Source organism: Columba livia, chromosome Z (genome assembly GCF_036013475.1).
Source record: "Columba livia isolate bColLiv1 breed racing homer chromosome Z, bColLiv1.pat.W.v2, whole genome shotgun sequence".
NCBI classification, from domain to species: Eukaryota; Metazoa; Chordata; class Aves; order Columbiformes; family Columbidae; genus Columba; species Columba livia.
The window spans coordinates 34219382-34236563 of record NC_088642.1 but is presented as its reverse complement, the minus strand read 5'-3'; the positions used below and the strand labels follow the sequence as shown (position 1 = coordinate 34236563).

Genomic DNA, 17182 nt, shown 5'->3' with positions numbered 1-17182 from the left:
TTTAGCTGCGGCAATAAACACCATTTTTCTTCTTTGACAAACATGAAAAAATTTGAGAAGTCCATTGATTTATGTAATTTTGTGTTTAACTATTTTTTGAAAGTTCAGCTTCAAGTATTTTAAAAAGACAAATAATGCAATCAAAAAGCTAGATGTAAAAACTCAGTAGCTTGCGTGAGGTGTAAAAACTCAGAGACATAGGCTAACCTGTACAATATTCTCTGAAACTTCCAGTTTTGTGACTCACTGTTCAATTTCAAGTTAATATTAAAGCTGTTTAAATACTCTCAGATCACTGGTAAAAATCACCACTGTGTTTGAACTTCATCAAGAAACTTGAAGAAAGGTACAGATCCCAGAGGGGCATGCACAAGGCCTGACAGACTCACAATGACCGTTCTGTATTACATGAAGTTGTGCAAAAATCAGGTGTTTTTTCACAAATGCACACAACCAACCCCACACTAACTGCTAAATAGGGTTTGGCATCTCCCAGATAGGAAACAAAAAGCACCAGTATTTCCAAACTAAAAAACTGCAGACAGCTTGCTACTAACCATCTCTGCGTAGCAGAAGAAAGTACAGCCATAGGAAGAAGAGCTCTTTGACATCATCACCTGGGGGAAAGGAGCAAATGAGTAAAATGCTTCATTAGATCCTTGTCCAAAACTGCAGAGGAAAGATGTTCTTCATCAACATCTCAGCAAACAGAGGATCAGCTGGCTGGAAAATGTGTCCAATAGCCCTCTTGCACTTGAAATTCTGACATTATACAGCAGGAGAGATGGGGATGTCACCTGGGGCACTGTATGACCCCATGAGAAAGGGAAATTGGCTGCTTCATGATATTGACTCATCATGATGAGGATGAGACACAATGGTGATTCTGTGGTAACATTATAGAGAGGCAAGGTTGCAGAAACACCATCTTAGTGGTAAAGCACAACAAATACAATTTTTACAGCCTTTTGTTGGAGCTGCAGAGGCTAACATTCCTATGAGACCCCACCTGGAGTACTGCACTAGTACTGGGGTCCCCAGCACAAGAAATGACCAATCTGTTAGAGCAGGTACAGAGTACAGCTGCAAAAAACTGTCCAAGAACTAGAATGTGTCTCCTATGAAGAAAGTGTTGAAGAGTTGTGGTTGTTCAACCTGGAGAAGAGAAGGCTCTGGCGACACCTCATTGTGGCCCTTCAATATATAAAGGGGTCTTGTAAGAAAGATGGAGAGAGATTTTTTTACCAAGACTTGTAGTGACAGAACCAGGGACACAAGTTTTAAACTGAAAAAGAGTAGCTTTAGATTGGGCATAAAGAAGAAATTTCTTTACATTGATGGTAGTGAGACACTGGAACAGACTACCCAAAGAACTTATGGATGCCCTATCAACTGGAAGTGTTCAAAGTCAGTTTGGACAGGGCTTTGAACAATGAGATCTAGTTAAAGATGTGCCTGCCTTTTGCAGTAGCACTGAACTAGATGACCTTTAAAGATCACTTCCAACCCGGGGCATTCCATGATTATAGGATTTTATATGCAGTTCTTTTTTAAAGAGTTATATTGTGGTGGTTTTTTGTTTTTGTTTTTGGTTGGGGGGTGGGGGGGGTGTTACAAAAAAAAAAAAAACTCCAGAAAGAGGAAAAAAAAGGTGGAAGTATTTAGACAGTTTAGACTGTTCCAGAAGTTGACCAAACCATCTCAGTACTTGAGGTGGTAAGCAGAATAAAATTTTTGAAAACTGAATTTTCACCTATTTCTTTGAATCACATTGAAATATGTTGATTATACAGTTTTTCCAAGTCTCCCAACCTTTTTAACAACTCTTTAATTATTGAATACTGTCAATCCACTTTCAAATAGAGACTGAAAAACATTATAATTTCATAGAAATAGAAAATACCTTCCTATTAACATGGTTGTCGAAAAAAATTAAAAAAAAATTCTTCAAAATATTTCAAAATCTAAGGTAAAAGTAAACTAAACCTCCAGCATTTGTAAAGCAATCACTTGTTTCTTTGGAGTCTGACATGATTTTGAAGCTTTTGAGACTGACAATTTGAGTACTGGTTAATTTTTGTCATAAACTATTGCAACTTTCGTTAAAAACTCTCCAGATTCCAGAAATAAATGTAGAATTTGTATTTTCACCAGAATTGCTGTGCAACATATAATATAGGTGTAAATTACAAAAAGTATTTATTATTTATTAGAATAAATGTACAAATACATTTGCCAGGTATTAGAAATTGATAAGTGAACTTAATAATGCCTTGAAGCTTGTATGGAGAACCCATCACAGAATGTGCAGTAACATTACCATGCTGTGAAGGTTCACTTCAGAAACACACCCAATCCAGAAACAAATGTACATATGACTTTATCTTAAATTTTTTTCTGCACTGAACTGTTTACTAAAATGTGGGATGTCGGGGATTGGCTCAAGGAGCACGGACATGAGTCCACCAAGCAACTGTACAAGCAGAGCCCATTTTAGTTGACATAAGTAGGCCTTAGTTAGCTTGTCTATTAGGCCGTGGGAAAGGGGGGAACGGAAAAGTACTAACTAAGGCAGGGTCAGGATATCCTTGAAGAGATAAGAGTCAGAAGAATGCGGGATGCACATAGCTAGCTAAACCCAAGTAGGTGGAGTAAGTAAATGTAACCTTTTAGTGCTTAGCCTATTAGATAGAGACAAGTATGCATAATTATGGTATTTGGTATAAATGCACGCTATCTCGGGCAATAAAGTTGAAGTATGCTTTATCACTCATATTGAGTCGGCTGCATTTCTTCCTCCGTCCGCTCGGGTCTGGAACTCTGATGGGACTTCTCTCCGCAGTGGGAAGTTTCTTTTCCAGTTTAATTGGTAAACTTTTTGCTAAAAGTTTTGTAGGCCACCACTTTCAGAACAACTCTTCTCTCTTTCTGGGCCTTGGTCTCTTAACTGACTTCCCAACTAATGAGCTGCGATTAAGTTTTTGCATTATATTATCTAAAGTAAACGATAAATTATTTTTAATTATTTTAAGTAAACATATTACTATCTAGATTTGATCTAGTACATGCACTATCAACCCATTTAAAATTGTTTTGTTCTCTTTTATTTGAACTTCTTGAGTTAGTTTGTAGCTATACCAGTTAACATCACAATGGCAAGTTTTTCATAAATTATGACAGATATTGCTTAAAATACATAATTGTCACAGGATCATAAGATCCCTACAATTAATATATATTCTTAGTTTGTACTTTGGTGAAACCTAATAATGACAACAGACTTCATGGTGATTTCTTTACATATCTCTATTTATAAGGCTACAGGTAGTTATTGCAGTGTGTACATTGAACTGATGGGATACCCTTAAGGGCCTGGCAAGTTTTGCTCAGTATTCAATACTTACCCACTAAGTAATCTGATCATTTAAGTCCAAGCAATTTTATCCTCTGTATATCTTTGTATGTGGTGAAAATGTATACTTTTTCTGTTACTTTTAGCCTTGCATAGGATCACACAATTTAGGAACAGAAGGAACTTCCAGGTCTAACATGACCTCCTCTGCACTGATGGCCACAGCACTTCTTCCAACAACTCTGAAAACAAGTTACTGGTGACTAAATCTGGCAGAAAGGCATCTAAAGATAAAAGGAACATATGGTAAAAAAAATGCATATATATACACCAGTAAAAGACGTATTTCCTAACTGTTACTTCCAGTTCAATATTTCTACCAACAATTTCAAAATACTGGGTTTTATTTCTTTCCATCTTGACACCTGCTCAATTAAATCCAGAATGATGTAATCTCAGAACACTTTTTCTTGTTTTATTTTAAGAACCTCCTTTAAAGATTAGATGTCACTACAGGCTTCTGAAAGACTCTACTGGATTAAAATTTACAAGGTAACAGTCTAATACAAATCCATAAGAAACTGAAAACTGGAATAAAATGAAATAAATCTACCAATCAGTCTGAGATTCTGAAACAAGTATGTTATGATTTAGTTTCAAGGTATGAAATTTTTTAATTAAAATTTAGGGAAAAAATGGTCTTCTTTTTTCTACACAAACTAAAACAGTTCTCAATTTCACATATGAAACACTTCTAGGTTTGTTGCTGGCTCATATACTCCCTTGTTTTTCATAGAACGATAAATGATAGAATGGTTTGTGTTCTAAGGGACCTTAAAGATCATCTAGTTCCAAACCCCCTGCCATGGACAGGGACACTTTCCAGTAGACCAGGTTGTTCAAAGCTCTGTCTAACTCGACCTTGAACACTTTCAGGCACAGGGGATCCACAGCTTCTCTGGGCAGCCTGTTCCTCACGGTGAAGAATTTCTTCCTTACATCTAATCTAAATCCATCCTCTTTCAGTTTAAAGCCATTATCTCTTGTCCTATAACTCCACACCCTTGTAAAAAGTCCCTCTCCAGCTTTCTTGCAGGTTGCTTTAAGTACTGGAAGGCTGCTATAAGGCATCCTCGAGTCTTCTCTTTTCCCAGCTGAACAACCCCAACTCTCTCAGCCTGTCTTCTTAGGAGACGTGCTCCAGCCCTTTGTTCGTCTTTGTGTCTCTTCCCTGAACTTGCTCCAGCAGGTCCATGTCCTTCTTATGTTGGGGATTCCAGAGCTGGACACAGTACACCATGTGAGGTCTTCACGAGAGCAGAGTAGAGAGGAAGAATCATCTAGAGCTGGTCAGGTTTTCTTTTGATGCAGTCCAGGATATGGTTGGCTTTCTGGGCAGCAAGCACATTTTGCTGGGTCATCCTGGGCTTCTCATGAAGCAACACCTTCAAGTACTTCTCAGGGCTGCTCTCAACCCATTCTCCACCCAGTCTGTGTTTGGTTTTGGACTTGCCCTGACCCATTTGCAGGACCTTGCACTTGGCCTTGTTGAACTTCATGAGCTTTGCACAGGCCCACATCTCAAGCCTGTCAATGTCCCTCTGGATGGTGTCCCTTCCCTCCAGCATGCCAACCACACCACTACACAGTTTGATGTCATCAGCAAACTTGCTGAGGGTGTACTGAGTCCCACTATACCAGACTTTTCTTTCATCAGCCTCAAAATATGATTTGCTTCTAAACCCACTATGAAGTCGAGATCCTGTTTTCCTGGTCAGCTGTTTTATCTCCCGGTGAAACTGAGGGACAGTTCACTATCTGAAGCCATTCATAGAGCAGTACCAGACAATTTATTCAAATAAATCATTCTGAGATGCTAATTAAGTCTTCTCAAATGCACTGTCTTTGCCTGAAGGTCTTACATTAATATTTATATCAAGGCTACATCTGCTTTTCCTCAAATTTAAAAGGATACAACTACTAAAATGTATATATTTCTTTGCTTAGCAGAAATACCCATGGAATCTGCTGAGAATTTATGAGAGGTGAAAATCAACCTGCTGCCTGCTCCATAACTCTGAAGAGCCAAGTTATGTATTCCCACAAATTGCAGACATTTAAAAACCTGAGACTATTTTTTTCTATCATCAGTTATAGTTCTACAACTATATCAGCTTGCAATTAAATCAATCAATCAAACAAACAAACTAATCCCTAATATTTTTAATAAACAAGAGAGTCCTAAGTAGCCAAAATTTTAAATTAGCCTGATAAGAAGATATCATCTTTCCCTTATGACATTTCTTTTGGAATTTTTGAATAAAACTCATAGCAGAGATCACTGTAGGCAGAAACACTTCCAAAATGTGTTATTGCAAGGAGCACCTATTTGAGAATTATCTCTTTAATCCAACTGAATGGCATAAATTAAAGAGAACACACTGCATCCTAACTGTTAGAAAGGTTCATTCATGCCATGCTGTAGCAGTGGCGGTGGTTCATGTTAGCTAGCATACGCTGGAAAAGAGATAAGTCTCATAATGTCTTCAAAACACATATCCTACTCCTAAGCTTACTACCCTGTGCTTGTTTTGTTGAAGTTGAGTTAATTTTCTTCATAGTAGTTAGAACATATTTTTTTAGTAGCTCACACAGTGTTTTGGTTCGGATTGATGTCAAGGTTTAATTGTAACGCGACAATAAACCATGGCAGATGCTCTCTGTTAACCTCCCTTCCAACCACTCCTTAGATAGGAAAAAGTGACAAGAAAGAATAAGGAAGAGAGACTTTGCAAGTTGGAAAAGGTTTTAAAGGCTTTACTGATGTTACTAATAAATAGAGAAAATATACAAAATATACAAAACCGATCTTGAATATCCCAGGGTAGCAGCTTTGGTCCTCCCTCTGCAGAGGATGGAGTTGGTGTTACTTCAGCAGCTGCAGCACAGGCACACAGAAGTCCTGGGCAGGACTTCACAGCAAACCAGAAACTAGATTCAGAGATGCAGAGTCTGGATTCAAGGATGCAGGGACAACAGGCAGGGTCTTCCTCAGATGCCGGTCATGCTCAAAGAGAGCAAGACCCACATGATCTCCCTCTTTTATAGGATGTAGGACGCATATGGGATGGAATACTCAGTCAGCTTTAGTCACCTATTCTGTCTACCCCTCCTTGCAAATATGTTCTGTTATCAGTTAACCCTGTTTACCATAGTAATAAATCTAAACACCAGCTTCTTCTGCATTCCATTTGTCATCTTATCAGTTCAGAGTGAAGAATGTGTCAAAAAAAAAAATGTAGTTAAATTCAGAAAAGTCCACTTGCTTGGAAGGTACTGAGAGGAACTTAGCTGAAAGGAAATTTCAGTAAAAGAGAACTGGTCTTGTTTTTAGCAAAACCAGGACAATTTAGTACAAGAATAATGTGATAACACACTGAACTTCACATGTGTTTGCCTAGAAAAGTGTTCATTTTTCCTTTCCACTAGCTAGGCTGTGTTTTGGAGTCGGTATGAAAAGAATGTGAGGGCTCACTGATGTTTTGGCTATTGCCAAGGAGAGCAAGGACTTTTTCAACTTCTGAGGTGCAGTTGCACATAGAAGCTGAGAGGGAGCATAACAGTACAGTGCCTAGACTGACATTTAGGCTGGTCAATGAGAGATTCCCTACCATCAATGTCATGCTCTGTATGTAGCTGGATTTGGCTTTTCCATCTCTCTTTTCTTCAACAATCGACTGTTCAAGACAAGGGCACTCCTTTTTTGCTGGGACAGGCTGTTTAGCGTGATCATGTTCAAGTGCAAACTGTTGTCAGGGTATTTGTTTTTCCAGAATCAGCTGTATGGAATCGGAGCTTGTGATCACTACTCGGGGACAGTCTTGGTATTGATCACCAGCTGATAAGTAATTGCACTGTGAATTACTTTTTGTTATTATTATCATCATCATCATCATCATTATTACTTTCTCTTCCTTTGCTGTCCTATTAACATGTTCTTATCTCAATCCATGAGTTTTTCCCTTCCTTTCAGTTCTCATCCTCCATCCCACCTTCAGGGGAGGAGCAGTGATCAAGCAGCTGCATGGCCCTAGTTGCCAGCTGGGTTAAACCACTACATCCTCTCTGCAAATTATGAGTGTTAATACAAAGTAGCGATATGTAGACTGTTCCTTGAATCACTCTTTCACATTTAGTTGAAGCTTGTTAAGTACAAAATTTGAAATTGCAGTCGATGTTTAATTCCAAAACCAGTACAATTGCATGGCTGTGTATTATGGAGTGGGTTGTTTAGTGAAGCCAATAATATAGGGGATGTCATGTTGTTTAAAAAGAATTCTGAGCCATGGTTTACAACTGTGTTAGTCTTTACAATAAAGTGTTAAACTGATACTTAACCAAGAGAGGAATTTGGGAGGGCAGGATAGGATCTGCAGTCTCTCTCAGCCAGGTTGTTAGCATCTACTGTCAGAGAGCAACTGCTCCAGACCTTTTGCAGACCATTTACTCTGTCCTGACAAGTTACATAACACCTAAGACAAAGCACTGAATTAGAAAGGGAGCTTAAAACTGTCTTTGTAATTGCCCACAATGGTCTTTCATCTCAGTGTCATGCCAAAGACTCTTATCTCTTGCACTAGTCTGTACTTAGTCCCTGAAACTCCCTCACTCCCATGTCAGAACAGAAAAACAGGAGAATTCAGCATACCCACCCAACTTGGACCTCTTGCAAACCAGGGACAACCTGGTAGGGCTTACAGGCAACAGTTTTAGCAACTTGGCCATGGCCTGGCATTGAGGAGCATGCTACAAGGGAGGCCATACCTCATGTTTCCCTGCAGGCTTTTCCACCTTCCGCTGAGCCACTACACATGCATTGCAAGCATGGCTGGGATGAACTACATGAAATTCTTCTGCTCAAGTTAGTTTAGGCTCTTCAATTTAAACATCTCAGCTACTTCTCAACCAATATGTGACAACTCATTACATTTTCTGCAGAATCTGTCATCAAAGCCATCATTGCCATCTGACTGCAATTTGACTATAAGATACTGCCTAGGTGCAACACACAAATACATAAGGAATTTAATCTACACTTCAGTCCTCAGTGACAGTATGAAAATAGAACATTTTTTTTTTTTTCATTTGAGAGCATTAAATACTGTTTAAATTCCACCACCAGTAAAAGAACATACTTGCCATCTCTGTTTCATAGTTACTGCTTGGAAAGTCAGTAACAACAGAAGAGCTTGTTATTAGCACATCTGTAACACATATAATGTGTTGTTTCACCTGCTCAGAACTTCACTGGAATTCACACACAGCATGAAGAGAGGGACAAAGAGGCCTTTTTGCTTTGTCAGCTGCAGTCAAGCAAGCAAACCAATCCCCCATCCCAAACCTGAGAAACTGGGGAAAAAAAAAAAACAAAACAACCTTGCCTCTGGATAAGGCAAACAATCTTTTAATTTCCTCAGAAATGCAGAGGCTTTAGTTCTTGAAAAATAGGGCATCGCATGAACAATAGCTTAGAGACATCTACTTGATTAATATATATACTTTGAGTGAATTGAAAAACATATATTAAGGAAAGAATATGGAAAAAAGTTAAATTTTCACTCATTTCTTTGTGAGAAAACAACTGTTTTCATTTGTAGCAATAGCTACTGTAGTATTCTTCTGCTGGGAAAAAACTCACTGGGAATTAACTTTAGAAAAGCAATCAGATCCTGCTGGGTAGCTAAATGAATCAACCTGTCTAAACTATTTTTTTTACTAGAAATATATCTGCATTCCAGCATCTTGAAACTATCGTGAAAACACACACACACAAAGTAAAATCATTCCCAGGGGACCATAATGGTTGCTGTTAATAATAGTCATCTGAACTTAAGGCCTCAAGTGTTGAATATCTGTCAAATAAAGAAGAGAGACAGCCAACAGGGAAAGGACAAAACAAGGAGAACATTTTCAGCTTCAACAGGTACAACTTGTAAATGGGAAATGGGTTGTTAGAAAAATAAATTATTTCCTGCCCTCCTCTAATTTTTCACAATCTGTGTGGCACAGCCTTCACCATTGACAAAAGTGACATAGTATTTGCATCTGCATTCATTTACCGTGACCTAGTGGGTAAACCAATCTAAGTCTTCCTAATAGCTTAATGCCAGAAGCACTTCACATAAATGTAAAACATCTCAACATCCCAACCCTACCTCAAATTAAAAGGAAAAAAAATGGTCACAGTAATAACTTGCCTAACAACAAAAGAGGTGGTTATGAAGCTCCTTCTTGTTCCTAAACTTCTGTTTAAAATAACAACAAGCCTAGCTCCAAAGCTAAGGAACATCTGCAGGAAAGATAATTTCTCCCCAGTGCATAATAATTCTTCAGTTAAATTACATTTAACAATAAATCCTACCACTGCTGCAGTGTAGTCATGTTCTGGAATGTTTATGTGTTGTCACTGAAATTAATGAAATCTTAAAATATTAAAATATGCCAAGCATAAAACAAAGTGATGTTTTATACCTGGCATGCTGTTAGCACAACTGACCTGCTGCAAAACCAATTGTTTTCACTAGTTGGCATATGTTTTGTCTCTTATTGGATGATAACACTGCAGGTGAAGTAAACAGGTGAAGTAAAGGACACAGTTCTTTTAGTGCCCTCAGCCAACTCATGGGCAAATGAGACATCTGAGCAGGGCTAAAAGGCATGCACATGTAGTTTGTTTGTGTGACTTATTGGGATGATGATAGAAAGCTGGAGATTACCATTACACATATCAATACACTTGCTCTGTGTTATAGGGGTAGGAAGCAACCTGTTGAACCATAGATGAAATATGGTTCTCAAAATCTCTTGCCGTATCCTTTCACAGAAGTACCACCTGAGTCCAAAACTAATCTTCAACTTTCTTTTTTTACATTATGGACAATAGATTGCTTATGTGTAAAGTCCTTATTCCTCCCTTATTTATTTGTACAATCCATCAGAAAATAGATTCTAAATATTGCTGAGGCCTCTGGATATTGTTACAGTATAAATGCTGTCATAATGAACAGTAAAGAAATCACTCTTCAAGTTAAGTGAGTGGGCAAGTCCTTTGTACTGCAAGTGCAAGTACTGAACAATCACCTTCTACTCAGCAGAAAGACAGAGAAACAAGCTAATAAATTTTCAGAATTTCTTCTAGTTCTTTTGTGGTCCTACCTAAAATTTTAAGCCTCTGCATATGTTTTTCTATGTCAAAGAAAAACAAATTGCATTTTGTGTCCTCCATGGCAAAGTAATCTGGACTGACCACTAGTAAGCACAGACCAGTTTGCCTACCTGTTCAGTAGTTTCCAGGCAGAATCTCTGTTCTTGCTCACTTGCAGTGACAAGGCGACTGGACTCAAGTCCCACATCCTCCACAAACTTGTATTCTATGAATCCTGATGACTACTTGAGGCATAAAAATCAGCTTTCGAGCCATCACTCCTGTGCATGTCCATATAGAAGAGGATATTATCTAAATCTGTAAACAGTAGTAACATATTTTCTGTCTCCTACATTATGGTCATCAAATTATATAGACAGAGTCATACCTGTGCTGAAATCTGAACTAATAAAAACCGGTAATTATTGTTATGGTTTCTGACATAGCTCAGAAAGCTTTCGGGCAATCATGCGTTTGCATAAGCACACAAATCCTTTCCCCATGCACTTACAGCTTTCCTAAAAATAGGAACAAAGAATGCAGTGTGTCATTATTATGAACCCTAAAGATAGTGTTACCTGTAATGACAGTGGAATATAGTCAGTAAAATTAACCAAGGATATGATTAGCATAAGCTTATCAAGTTGCATGTCATAAAAACTCACATGAGGCAACCAGGAATTGTAAGCTGAGACAGCTATCACGAATCCTATAGCACGCAACTCAAATAATGGGTTACGACAATTTAAAGGTATTTCTATTTCAATCTCCACCCCGGTCCCTTTAGGCCAGATTATAGGGTTTAACATTGCAATGAACTCCCTGCCTTGCTCCTTGCCTGGCTAGCAACAAGCGTTTCCTGCTATAATAGTTCCCTCACCATGCAACTCAAATTCTGGGTTTAACTTTACTCCCGATTTCTCTACATCCTCACCTGCTCTGATTGACACAGGAGGATTGGGAATGGGGGTTGTAGTTGGTTTAACACACATTGTCTCTGTCACTCCTTACTCCTCAGGGGCAGGACACCTCACACTCATCCCCTGTTCCAGCATGAGGTCACTTCCATTTGAGACAGTTCTCCATGAACTTTTGCAATGTGAGTCCTTCCCACAGGCTGCAGCCCTTCACAAACTGCTCCAACGCAGGTCCCTTCCATGGGTTACAGTCCATCTGGCACAGATTGTTCCACCATGGGTCCCTTCCATGGGGTACAATCCTTTGGACATCCACCTGCTCTGGTGTGAGGTTCCCTCACAGGCTGCAAGTAGATCTCTGCTCCAACAAGGACCACCATGGGCTGCAGGGGGACAGATGGCCTCACCATGGTCTGCACCACATTATGCAAGGGAACCTCTGCTCTGGCACCTGGAGTACCTTCTTCTCCTCCTTTTTCACTGACCTGTGTGTCTGCAGAGTGGTTTCAACCCAAGTTCATACTGGAGTTCCAGACCATCCTGAACAGCAGCAGAGAAACAGCAGTGATGGCCCTCCTGGCCATCCGCCAACCCAGGCATATGCCATTGCTGTTATTAAAACGTTCTCAGGCACAGTACAGTAAAATGATATGCAGTGCAGCCGTACCACAAAGCAGTAAAAGCAACAAGCAACCACTAACAAGCACAGGACTCTAATATACAGTAGGGCAAGGAAGTCCCACTGCAAGAACAGAGGCCTGACAGTTAATAGCTAAGCCGTAATAACTGCCATAAATTTGATCTAGCACAGTCCAAAGAAATCTGTCATTATCTCAACCCTTTGAGCCTCATTTTGAGCACCAAAAAGAACCATTGCAGTTTAAGCTCAACCAACAACTAAGCACCACATAGCTGCTCACTCACTCCCCCAGTGCAGTGGGGTAGACAATTGGAAGGGTAACAGTGAGAAAACTCATGGATTGAGTTAAAGACAGCTTAATAACCAAAGCAAAAGCCATGCACACAAGCAAAGCAAACAAGGAATTCATTCACTGCTTCCCATCTGCAGTCAGGTGTTCAGCCGTCTCCAGGCTCCATCACATGTTACAGTTACTTGGGAAGACAAATATCATCACTCTGAATGTCCGCGTTTTCCTTCTTCTTCCCCCAGCTTTATATACTAAGCGCAATGCCATATGGTATGGAATATCACTTTGGTCAGTTGGGGTCAGTTGTCCCATCTGTGCCTCCTCCCAGCGTTTTGTGCAGTCCCCACCTTCTTGTTGTCAGGCCAGTATGAAAGGCTGAAAAGTCCTTGACTGTTTAGGAATAACTAAAATATCAGATATTTTAGCAATGTTATTCTCATCCTAAATCCAAACCACAGGACTATAGGAAGAAAATTAACTTCATCTCAACCAAAACCAAGACAATAGTGCATGTGTAATTTTTAACCATAAAGTGTGAATGTAGCACATAGTTCTGCTTATCTCAGAATGCAAATATACAGACATGTTAAAAGGGAATAAAAAACAAACAAAAAACCCCTTCATTTTCCATCAGTTGATCATTTTTTACAAACAAAAGAATACATACTATTTCAAAATCTGGATCAAAAATATACTATAAGATATTAAGCATATCAGGCAGAAAAAAAGCCTGTCTTGTTACCATATCTCTGGATGTAATTAAGGCTGTCATGGTCTGAATGAGCGTGTCTTGATCAAAGCTAGTCAAAACACCACCAGCTTTTTAAGCATGAAGAGACAGACACTTTATTAAATACAAAAAGACACAGGCTAAGAGATATTTTATGAGATGAAAATAGATTTTTTATGAAGGCTAAATTTAACCTATTTCTACAGTGAACTAGGTCACTTACTGCAAACATGCGGAAGATAAATTCTCTGGGATTTTTATAGCTGACATACAAAAATTCATTTGAAAACCAGGAAAAACATCTTCTCAGTCTTCAGAAAACAGAAAAATACAGATCAAGTGCAGATTTTAACAGGCAAGAAAAGGAAAGGGAAATTTAACGATGTATTTACATCACTGCAGGATTTCAGATCTTTTCATGCTGCTCAGTGAAGGTTGATACTAGAGTCCATTTCATGCAATGGAAAGACAATGAGTTTTGATTCAATTTCCCACAGAAAACACAAGACTCCAGAAATTTTGCATTGTTGGATTTTTTTAACATTTGCCATTTTTCAATATCCAGTATGGGTATAACAATCTTGTTTCACCTGTGCTGCACTGCAACACTCCATTAGATGTTCTGCATATCTTTCACATATGAATATGGTACAAGAAGGGCAAGACAAAATCTTTCCCTTTCAGCTTAACCCGAAGTGAAATATTTGGTACCCTGACAATAATGTCTTTATATATCATCAGATCTGTAAGGTAGGACTGTTTCTACATCTATGTTTCTGGATTTTGAGTACCATCCTGGTTTAATTTCTCTAACAACAGTAATATAAAATGTTAACCATGTCAAGTACCTTTAAATATGTGAATAGATATTTTTCTGATTTACTTCTCAAATGGTTGGATGTTTTCATTTCATTTAAAGAGTTTCATAGGATGTTTAATTGCTTATTAAATCCTAAGGGTACAAAGATTTCTTCTCATCAAAAATATTCTGATTATGGCATGACAACTAGGCATAAACCCTACACACAACATGACCTCTGTAGCTATAGTTGTTCATTCAAAATAAGTTTTTCAACACATTTTACCAGTTTTAACACCTAGTCTACTCTTCAAAAACTTTGTGTTAGAGAGTACCAGAGCAAAAGAGCCTTAAAACTAGGCATCTCTGATCCAGCACAGGCTTTGGACTGCAGGGAAACACAAACTGCCAAAGATGCAAGGATCGCATTTTTGTGCAACAGATCCATGGCCTGGGGAGGGTCATGAGGGCTTTGTTGCCAGGTACATCCTCCTATCTAGGGCAGGTCTTCAAGCCAAGTGCTGGAGACAGGGTTTAATCAGAGCAGTAGTTAATCATTAATTATTCATATCCCTTGTTGAGGGTAAATTGCACATGTTGCTATGTTTTTGATATAAAAGTATAATACTTACCAAGACCACTTAAACCCCTTCAGAATTAGTCTGCCAAATAAGCCCAGTTTTACTGGGGCAGCTCAGCAGATTATTGTACCCTTTGGTATCTTCTGCAGGTGGCCAGATGGGCCAGCTTGTTCTCCAAGGGTTCTGGTGCGTTGTGCTCCATTCTGCTTCTTCAGGGAGACAGTCAAAAGCCTCTGAAAATTCCCTGTGAAGCACAGAGACCTGGCAGTGGTTTGCACAGAGAACCATGCAGGCTGCATCACACCAGTCCCCAAAGGCTTTAAATTCTTCTACAGTCAGGAGCATCAACTGCTGTGGGATGCCAGCAGAAGTAGTGTGTTCCCATGCCTCCCTTCAAGAAAGCTTGCTGCTGTGATTAAAATTAAACAAACGAGGAAGTGGCTGGCTCTCCCTTTAGGAATATTTATCAAAATAGATATATGTGACTGGTCCAGACGCAAATGATATCTGAAGATGAAGCGTAGGAGGGAAGGGGAACTTATTTTAGCAATACTGGTTCATCCACACTGAAACAGGATTAAGATTTGACATATGCTCTTTCATTTGTGCATGATTTATCTACAGAAACAGATTAACTTGCTGGTGGAACAGCACCCATCAACAGAACTGAAGAAGCCCACAGCAGCATATCTGCCTCCAGGCATAGCTGAGCAAGCTATAGATTCATGCAGAAGAATCAAGTCTGTCAAACAGGCAAAAGAAATTCTATCATTGGACCCATTAGCAAGCTGACATTATCTGCAGTTATTTTTGTTCACTGAAAATAAGTTTAGGTAAGCATGTAAGAGATGAGTGCAGTTCAGCTTGGTGGAAAAGCACAAATAAATTACGGTGATGCAAATACTCCAGCATCTGTCTTGTTGTCTGGTCATGGTGTACATTTTTATCCAGTCACTAAAACAGTTGTCATTTAAGCACATCTCTTCTTCAAGTTCTCTGAGCATGACACATAACCTGATTTTCTGCCCTGTGAAAAGGATGCAATGGGACAAAGGGTGCATTCAGGGGTTTCAGATGTCAGGATGACAAAATCATTTGCTGGTCCCAAAGGCCAGAGCCAGTGTTTCTGCTGCAGAGATTTTGCGAGCACTGGCACCTGCTCTCTGGCATGGCAGCTTGTAAGGGAAAACAAGCAGCATCTGAGGAGACACATTCTGCTACACCCCATCTCTTTATGACAGCTGTACTTCAGCAGCTTTAATGTGTCCCTTTGTCCTTATTAACTAAGGGACTTAACATTTTCAATGCAATACTGTAATTGGTAACATGCTTTCTTTCAGTGCCTCTTTGGAGCACCCAGCTGGGAAATAAGTTTGGCCATTACTCAGCATGTCACCTGGTCCAGCAGAATTCCTCATCTTGGGAATATTTTTCCAGTAATTCATAGCTGCTGATGTCACATCAAATTGTAATAAAGTCAGGTACATTCAAACGGGTTTTCCAGTGGTACTTTCATTGATGTGTCTTCTAATTTACTGAGAAGGTGGTAAAACTCAATACACAAATTCTTCTTTCTAAAATTAGTGAAATACTAAGACTTTAATGTAAAGAATTTGGTCCCCTAATTACAGCTGGATAAAAGAATCATTTTAGTAGTGCTAGCTGTGAGATCATACCTCTCTACTTTCTCCCTTCATTCCTTGTAGATGAATTCAAGTTGCAGGGTAAATCATCTGAAGTACAGGAGCTCAGACAACAATGATACCCATTAGTCTACCCCTGATGACAGTCTTTGGTTTTAGTGCTCTTAATTCCTTTGAGCCTGCAGTCCATCTCCTTGCCTCCCTTACTATTATTTCGGTCACAACTTCAAAACCAAGGCTTGGTTTTGGGATGGCAATTTCTTTTTTGAGCCTGACTTTTACAGGCTGAGATTTTCCACTCCAAAGATCACAGTATCACAGTATCACAGTATGTTTGGGATTGGAAGGGACCTCAAAAGATCATCTAGTCCAATCCCCCTGCTGGAGCAGGAATGCCTAGGTGAGGTCACACAGGAACATGTCCAGGTGGGTTTTGAATGTCTCCAGAGAAGGAGACTCCACAACCTCCCTGGGCAGCCTGTTCCAGTGCTCTGTCACCCTCACTGAGAAGAAGTTTTTTCTCAAATTTAAGTGGAACCTCTTGTGTTCCAGCTTGATCCCATCACCCCTTGTCCTATCATTGTTTGCCACCGAGAAGAGCCTGGCTCCATCCTCATGGCACTCACCCTTTATATATTTATAAACATTAATAAGGTCTCAGTCTCCTCTTCTCCAAACTAAAGAGACCCAGCTCCCTCAGCCTTTCTTCATAAGGGAGATGCTCCACTCCCTTAATCATCTTTGTTGCCCTACACTGGATCCTGTCCTTCTTGAACTGAGGGGCCCAGAACTGGACACAATATTCCAGATATGGTCTCACCAGGGCGGAGTAGAGGGGAAGGAGGACCTCTCTCGATCTACTAACCACCCCCCTTCTAATACACCCCAGGATGCCATTGGCTTTCCTGGCCCCAAGGGCACAGTGCTGGCTCATGGTCATCCTGTTGTCCACAAGGACCCCCAGGTCCCTTTCCCCTACACTGCTCTCTAATATGTAATTTCCCAACCTATACTGGAACCTGGGGTT

The 17182-nt window shown here is 39.6% G+C and overlaps 1 long non-coding RNA gene across 2 annotated transcripts in view; it reads right to left on the bottom strand.

Moving 5' to 3' along the window:
- LOC135577252 (uncharacterized) overlaps positions 1 to 16646 on the bottom strand; it is a 123095-nt gene extending 106449 nt beyond the window's left edge. The window contains exon 1 of one of the 2 annotated variants that reach the window (XR_010468834.1): positions 10688 to 16646. This is a non-coding gene — a long non-coding RNA (uncharacterized LOC135577252). The remainder of the gene's footprint in view (positions 1 to 10687) is intronic. The other variant, XR_010468835.1, reaches the window with a different exon arrangement.
- Between the last annotated feature and the right edge of the window lie 536 nt (positions 16647 to 17182).